Source organism: Rutilus rutilus, assembly GCF_951802725.1.
Source record: "Rutilus rutilus genome assembly, chromosome: 25".
Taxonomy (NCBI): domain Eukaryota; kingdom Metazoa; phylum Chordata; class Actinopteri; order Cypriniformes; family Leuciscidae; genus Rutilus; species Rutilus rutilus.
Genome location: NC_140229.1, coordinates 9,169,583 through 9,178,537, shown reverse-complemented (window position 1 = coordinate 9,178,537; position 8,955 = coordinate 9,169,583).

Genomic DNA, 8,955 nt, shown 5'->3' with positions numbered 1-8,955 from the left:
TTCTGATTGTAATGATGTTGCTATTGGTTGTTTTGATAATCTGTTTTGTGATGCTTTTGCTGTTACTCGTGTTAGATAAGCCAAAGCATAGACATGCTGATGTTGAATTGTTTGTTTTCAAACAGAGTAAATGAAAAATACGGAAAATATTTGGAGCTCTGATTATTTTTTAAATGACAGTATTGGCAGAAATTTAAAATGAAATGTTAAATAGAAAGACTTTCTATGCATTGACAAAGAGTTGTTAAACAAAACTGTTTATAGATACATTGTATATACCATCTTTGTATGTGAAGCATGAATAATACTATGTATGTGAAGCATTAATAATAACAATAATCATAATAAACAAAATAATTCGGTTCTCCCTTAGTCCAAACATTTCAATTACTAATTCCATTAAAACATTTGTGCACTGGGATCCAAACCACTTATCTGATCAGTTATTAATGGATGATTATGTGGACCCTTGTGTAAGGAAAAAAACATTGTAGATATGTCCCAATATTGGGCAAGCTTAGCTAGATAACTAAATGTAGCTAGCTATAAGACACAAATTAATCTTCAGAACTACAACCTACATGGAAAAAGCAGCTTGCTATTTGGATACTATAGGCCTATAGTTCAGTTATTGGAACTAGCCACCAGGGTGGTCCCTCGAGAACAAAATGTGCTCCTATAACTAAAATCATTCTAAGTTCCTGTGGTGTGAAAACACTTCTGAGAAAGAAGGTCCTTCCTCAGGGGGATTTGCCCGGCTCAGAGAAGAGGGGGCCTCGGTCGGGGAGTATCACAGAGGATAATAGGAGGATTCTTGAGAGGCGAACAGGTCTACCTGTGACTCCAAATCAGCTGGACTGTCTGGGGATGAGTCACATGCGGCGCAGAGACGCAGGAGTCACGTGACAAGAGTGATGCGTGATGACAGGACATTCGAAAATGCTTAACATGAAGAACGCTTAACTTTGCTTACTGTAATGCATAGTAATAAAGCATTCTATGTACAGAAAAGCAGATGAGTCAAGAATATGAATGCAACCCGTTTAATTACACGTTAAGCGTTTTCCGAAAACCATTATAAAGAAAATGCTTAATGTGGCTTAATTAGTGATATTAAAAGACCAAACTCAGTAAGCACCATACTAATAAAGCATAAAAAAAGATGAGCCCATATGATGAAAGAAAGCAAATTTGTGTCCAGGGTGCAATGTTGCGAGGGATAGCTTGTTACAGTTCTCCCTCTGTGTTTAAGGCAATCTAAGTGTGAGTAGGCAGATTTGGCTTTTGCAAATAACGAATTTAGTCTTTTTTTTATAACTGTTTGTCCATGAAGCCTCATTAAGCTTTATCTTGGTTATATGGGAGGAAAACACTTAGCCTAACGTGTAATTAATTGCGTTGCATTCATAGGAAACACTTATTTTACAGTGTCCTTGTTATATTAGATGTACTTACCATACTAATAACAGTAAATTATGCATAATTACATGCAACTAACTCTTAAGGGCAGGGTAGGCAGGTTTTTTCTAAAAAACTTTTTCCCAAATTTGTTTCAACTGTCTTTATATACCAATACATAATTAAAATGTAAGTACTATGAAAAGGAGAGTATAAAAATCGAGTGTCTGTAGTCCTCTCAGGGCTGCAATAAACACAGCTACTTATTTCCATTCGGAACGAATGAAATGATTGGCTGGGCGACTGTCACTCTCCCTTGCTACCATGGCTACCACCCCTGCTGCTACAGGAGCTGCCCACACGCGCGCACCCGTTTGACTCGAGGAGGGGAAGAGGCACGGAAGCTAGGAAGAGTCACAATTATGGCAGAGAAAGAGCAGTCAAAATTCCCAGTACCTGCATATACAGTCAGCGAAGGCAAACAAGGCAAAAAAAGGAAGACAGTATTCGAAAAGGCTATGACCAAAAAGTCTTTGGATAAAGCAAGAAGTCAGACGAGAGTCAATAGTGTAGTCCTCATCAGAGCCAACAGTGCTTTCCTCGTGGAAGCTCTTACATGCAAAACACCGTATATGTTATAAATCTTACATGAAATTCACCTTCATCACAGTGTAACTGATGGTAATGGGAAAACGTGTATCAATGCAACCTGTTTTTAGCTTTGCCTTATGTTACTTGCTCGTTACCGAATCAAACTCAATATATTTTAAACTTTACCAGTATCGATATGCTAGCTTGATAGTGAGTACTAACAGCCAAGTTAGTTGTTAAAGTTAGGTATTTTATTACATTAAATGTGATTTTAATGATTTTACATGATTTTACGTGATTTTACATGATTCTGACATGATGTCACTACATGCACTGCGCTTCTCTCCGCTCGGCGCTGGCAAACGCGCGCATATAAAGACAGTTTAAACAAATTTTAGAAAAAACTGCCTACCCTGCCTTTAACCAAATCCTAATCCTACCCTAACCCTAAAGTAAGTACATGCAGTTACTTAATATTACTAAGTACTTAAATATATAATTACACTCTAACAATGACACCTTAAAATAAAGTGTAACCCATTCATATTCTGGGCTCATCTGCTTTTCTGTACACAGTATGCTTTGTTAGTATGGTGTTTGCTGAGTTTGGTCTGTTAATATCACTGTCTTAGAACATTAAGCCACGCTAAGCATTTTAGAATTAGCTACAACCTTTGACACCTTGGTTGGCCCTTGTCTGAATGTTTTACTAGTGTGATTATATTGTGTTTACCAAACCGCTTTTACAAAATATGATGCTAGAATTTAAACAATTTGCTTGACACCAACATTAAAAACCACTACTAAAGAAAATATTTTTGTGATTTTAAATATTCTTAATCATGGTTGCTAGGAAACGTCTTAGTTGCACATGCAACACTCGTTCCCTGAAGGAGGGAACAGAGACATAGTCGATGTCGACTGAATGGGATCACGCAAGGGAGCCTGTCATCTTCGAGTACTATTGAACGAGCCAATGCAAATGGTGTGCGTGATTCGCATCACACACTCCACCCATGCACGCACTAGTTGCTCTTCGCTGAGGAGCCGAGAGTAACTCTGAGTCAGCGGTGGTCCAGCTATAGTGGCTAAGGGACTATGTCTCCGTTCCCTCCTTCAGGGAAAGAGGGTTGCTTACGCAACCGAGACGTTCCCTTTCGACTGAATGGGATCTACTATGGAAAGTGTCACTAGAGCTGCCAACCTTCCATTGCCTGGACGAAAGCCTCCTGACCCCCCGCAATTTTGAGGCGGAGAAGGGCAAGGCTTAGGCCAGGGAAGTCAACTGCTGCTCCACAGGACCACTGGGAAAGCGTACCCTATCAACGGAAGGAAGGGACGCTGCGGACACCACATCCTACCCAAAGGGAGGTGACATGTGGAGAATACATATATATGGACTGAGCAGATGACCAGCTGTACAACATATGGAATGTCACTGGGATGACTCCAGCCTGCAACAGAGGGGAGGATCAACCGAACAGTGACGGGAAGACACGGGCTCGCCACAGGGAGCAGTACTGTGGAAGAATACACATATGGGATCACCGTAGAGATCACAACATATGGACCCAGCCTAACACAGGTTCCACCAGTGCATACGAGTGATAGGCCTGGCTTCGGACGTTCCGCCACATCCATTGCCGAAGGGTATGGAGGAACTCATCAGGGTTCGGCTAATAAAGGGAACTCACTGGAGTAAGAATTGCGCACGTATCCAGTCCATAGGAGGGGAATGGCGCAGCAAGCCGACACTTTGAACCGTGCTTACAGTGAAACTGGCTTCATGTGAAGGGAGCCCACGGGAAGCAACGGTTCGACACATAGGCTAGTTCTCTAGCGAACGTGTATTGGAGCGGGCCAGCCCCCAACTCTATTTAACATCTGTTCAGCGAGGCACTCTGTGTCGTTGAGCCTAGGAGGGAGCAATACCCTTGCTTAGGAGGAGCTCACCGCCCAGGTGGGCACATGCATCTTGGGATCAAGATGAAGGCAACCACATGTAGTGGGCCAACCACTGCTTGGAAACAGCCTTCCCTTCTACTGGTTTCCATAACAGACAGAGCTGGTCTAAGGTCTAGGCTTTGCATTCTGATTACGTATAATCACACTGGAGCGGACAGACAGAGAAAAGCCAGGGCTGGGTCTGCCAGACTCTGCCTCCTCCGGGGCAGCGCTTGCAGGCTCACCACCTGGTCCCGTAGGAGAGGTAGGAACCTTGGGCACATATCCAGGCCAGAGTCTCAGGTGTCATGACAGTTAGCCGGCCCGAACTCCAGGCACGATTCGTTAACCGAAAATGTGGGCAAGTCCCTAGAGACCAAACAAGCAGGAGAACTGTTTCTTTAAAAACAGAATTTTTAACTCACTGCCTGTAGGGCTCAAGGGAGGTCTCTGCAGTGCAGTAGCACCAGAGATAAGTCCCAAGCATAGACTGTAAATAAATATGGACGACGCCCCTTCGCTCTCTTTCATTGGTGAGAAGTGAAGCCGCCAGTGTCCCGATATGGCGCTGACATCTTGGGGTTTGAGTCTGTGCAGTAGCGATTTCGGGACCAGACCTGCACAGTAGTGAGCAGGAAGTAAAGCCGCGAAATCAAGGTCGCGAGCCTCAAGAGCCTCACTCTCGGTGTGAAATAATTAATTATAGAAATTTAGATATTAAATTTAAAGCTCCAATCTCCTCTGTTGGTGCTTCAGTGACTACTTCGTTCAGAGAACCTGTCAATCACAGCTGTCAATCATGACGTCACACCACCGTTATAGCATCAAATAGCTAACTACAAACAATCTTTTTTTAAAAACAAACACTTGAATTTACATCAGCGCGATAAAAACTACAGTAAATGACAGAAACCACCTTCGAAAAAAAAGATATTTGAAGTGTAATTAAATTGTTTAGTTGGTCTCAAGTCCCGTTGAATAACACAGGGAGGCGGGGTTTATGACCTATACTAGGACCAGTCACCGGGGGGCGATCGAGACGCTTTGGCTTCACTTTTCAGGGCTTGTGCGGCACGCTTGGTCCCAAGAGGGTAAAGCGGGAACGCAAGGAGGTTATTTCTTTTCTCCTTGCTCCCCTCAGGAACTTGACGATCAAGTCAAGCTCTCACAGAAGTGATGGTCTCTATGGCATAAAAAATGATTGCGGTAGTAACCAGAACCTCCACGTCCCGTTCTTTTTAGAACCAGACCTGGAACTCTCCAAGGTCTAGACAAGGGTGCCATCATTCCCCATCCCTGAGAATGTACACTGAGAGGAATGAGTCAGGAAGGCTGTAGAGAGGAGAGGTCAGTTGGGCCAATAAGGGGCAACTATCAGAACCTGCTCCATCTCTTCCTGATTTTAGCACCGTAGTGCAAGAAGGCTCACTGGGGAACGCATTTCTGCGGGGGCCCCAGGGCCAGCTGTGGCCAGAGTTTTTTCTGTGTCGAGGGATATCCACTCAGACGGAGAAGAAACAACTGGTGGAGGGACGAGTCCGGAGGGGCAACAACTGTGTGGCCCCAAAGTGGTCCCAAAAGCTGGCCAACTGACAGAGTCTCCACTCTCTCTGGGCCAGAGGCTGTCGTGAGGCTTATCAGCGGCACTATTGAGCAGGCCAGCAGTAATAAGTGGAATGAAGCGACCTTAGAAGCTTCTGACTCCAAGGAGGAGGTGGCGGGCGAGTTGCAACATGCGAGGGGAGCGTAGCTTGACGGTCGCAATATTTTCTTTTCAGACAAGTACATGCTCGCTGAGCAGCGGTGTCTCGAAGTGAGGAAACTGGAGGCAATAGATGCCAATGCAGTCGGAGGGCACCCAGACCTCTGTTACTGCATGCCCTTTATACGTGGCCCCTCAGCTGGCATTAGTGAACACTCGTTCTAGGAGCCATTGGCCCGGAGATACGAAAGGTCTGTTTACGGGCTGAGGCTTTGGCGACAGACCAGGGTGTTTATCACACGGAGCGTGTCGCTCTGCCACGGCCACCTCGGGTCTCAGCTGTGAAGCCAGTGCTGAAGCGGTCTTCATATGGAGGAAGCCGTGTGGCTGCGTCTGCCATATGCCTCAGGAGCCACTGAAAAAGTTTCAGTGGGACCCTTTCTCACTTCTTGAATGGCACTGAGCTGACACACCTCTATCTGAGAGATGCGCTGGACCGAGACCATCTCCATACTAGAAAAGAGATCCTCAACCCTTGGGCGGGTTTACTCTTTCCCAGTTGACCTGAAGACCCAACTGGCTATGGAGCATTCGAAGGGTAGGACCATGTCCTGATACTTCACACCTTCGAACGCAAGAACACAGGAGGCCTGTGGAGCGGAAGGATGGAGATCTGAGGGGCCTACAGGGATTGGTTACCGGGCGGGGCAGCCTCACTATGATCCTCTGATCCCCCATCCCACACGGCGCCGTAGCGGGGCGTGGTAATGGGGACTCCACCTTCATGCATGAAGGCGAGTCTTGATCTTGATCAACACCGCCTCGCAATGAGAACACAAACTATCCACAAAAGCGTGCTGCATACATACACACGGTGCGATTTGCTGGGGGGATGCATGGGATTTCCCCCTTTCTGGTCAATGTATCCCTGCCTCTGCTTAATTATTTTTATCCCCCCCTCAAAGTGATCAGTGCTACTACACTAGTGGCAAGGCGGATCACAAAACTTATCATGGATCCGTGGTTTGATTAAAGTCCATTTTATTTTAAAATGCGCTACTTTGACTGGCTCCGCAGCCTCTCTGTAATCATCACCCTGCCGACTTGCTCAATGTCCCGCCCACGGCGCTATATGATTGGTTACACCTCACGAGTAATAGCCTATCAACACTTGCGAGACCGTTGCAGGTATTTTTTTACGCCGCATATTCAGCATTACTGAAGCGGGAATAAACATCACAATCTGATTATCTGTTTCTATGATGACAAGCAGAGTTAGTGTCCCAGTCACACCAGCTGAGAATGGTCGAAGTTACACATACGGTGTTTTACTCAATTGAGGCTAAACGCAAAGGTTTTTTTATTACTCACTCACTCTTGAGTGTCTGGCGCGAGTGATTTCAATGTTAAGTCAATGTAAAGACGCGTTTACGCGCGTCAAGAGGTCCTGGGCGCGAAGGCGTTTCGCGCAGCGCGGTAGACGCGAAGCCCGAATGAGGCGAATTTACTTTGTCGGCGCGGCCCGACACATTAACTGTAATTATGACCCCGAGCCCGATTTAAACCCGACCATTTTTTAATACGTGGGCAGTTATAACCAGGGGTGACGCCAGGGAAGTTGAGATGAAGCAAAGATGAAGTTGACCATCGCCATCTCCGTAGTGAATGTGGAGAAATGCATGGATTACATCAGAGTGTTGCCTATTTCTTTTCGTTTTGAATTGTTTAGTTTAAAGACATTTCAAGCTTTCTTTAGATATATTTCTTAATATTCTCTGTGAGGCATAGATTAGTTTCGGTTAATTGAGATGCGCCCCAGTTAACGTGCAGTGCAAGTGACCGCGGCACGCCTATGTATGCTATATTTGCTTCTATTTTATTAAATACATGCAATTCGTTGATGAAAAATGTATTAAAATTAAGATACAATTTATACAAAACGAAATTCACTTTAAAGAAAGGTTTTCTACAAAACAAAACTTAATGAAGTGGTCAAAATCATGTCTGACCCACTCCAAGTCTCTCGATATACTGCACATCCTATCTTACTCCTGCTGTTCACTTTTCATAAATCAACATAGATGGAAAAAAATAACATTATAATATTTGAACAAATATGAAACTAAATGAGCTTATTTAATGGCTACAACACATATAGTAGGCCTACAGAATCTCTGTACAAATTTCTGCACATTCATTTACTGCTTCTGAATTTTGCACACATAAGTTGAAAGGCATTTGTTTGTGCATAGTAGGCTAAAACATATCTGCAACATTTATCAAGTTCACAGATAATTGTGCGTTCATTTATTAATTATTATCTTAATGAATAATGCAACAAGGACAAATCATGTAAACTGACTTGTTTGTTTATCCAGAATCAAATGGATCCAAATGAAGAAATGTAAAAAAAAAAAAAAAAACACGTGAACAATGATGAACAAGAGTTAACTTTGTATGGCCTAGGAGGAGTAGGCTAGTCTTAGTAGGCTACAACTCTAATTTAATTCAACAAGGTTTTAGAATATAGAATATTTTTAAACAAAATAAATATTTTTAAAGTTTATTATCCCGGGCCGGTGTGATGCGTGCGAGTGGAGGAGATGCTGAGCATGACACGTGACGTGTTGCATTTTGTAACACAAGTGCTGGATCAAGGGCCGGCCCGGGTCGGGTCAAGTTCGGGCTCGGGCAGAGAATCTAAGCTCTGATTTATCTGATCCTGTCCATTAGCTTTGATCCATGTACGGCTTTTCAGAATGTCACCAAGTACAAATATTTATGTAATTTTTACATTTTACATTTTACATTTTTTGCGAAAACAGCTAGCTAGCTGGGAACAATGAAAAGGGTCCAGAGCAGCAAATGCAGTGAATGAAGTTCATGTTCTCATGATTTATTTGTATGAATAAAAATGTTTCAAAACATCAACCAGTGCATGCATCCCACTTCCGTATTTATACCCGCGCCGTGTGATGCGAATCACGCACACCAATTGCATTGGCTCGTTCAATAGTACTCGAAGATGACAGGTTCCCTAGCGTGATCCCATTCAGTCGTCGTCAACTACGTCGAACGGGAACGACTGAAAGGGAGCTATGACGTATCATGTCATACAATTTGAAAGAAATAAAAGGCAGGACATCACACACATGTTTTTAAATGGATGAGAGCAGCATCTCAGAAGCTCTTGCATAAGAAATTCTAAAGAGTCTAAAAAGGAGTTCCCAAAGAATAATAAGACTAGAAAATGTTTTTCATATTATTCATATTTAGAATTTAAAATGATCAAAACTCTTTTTGTATTTCTTTTGAAACTA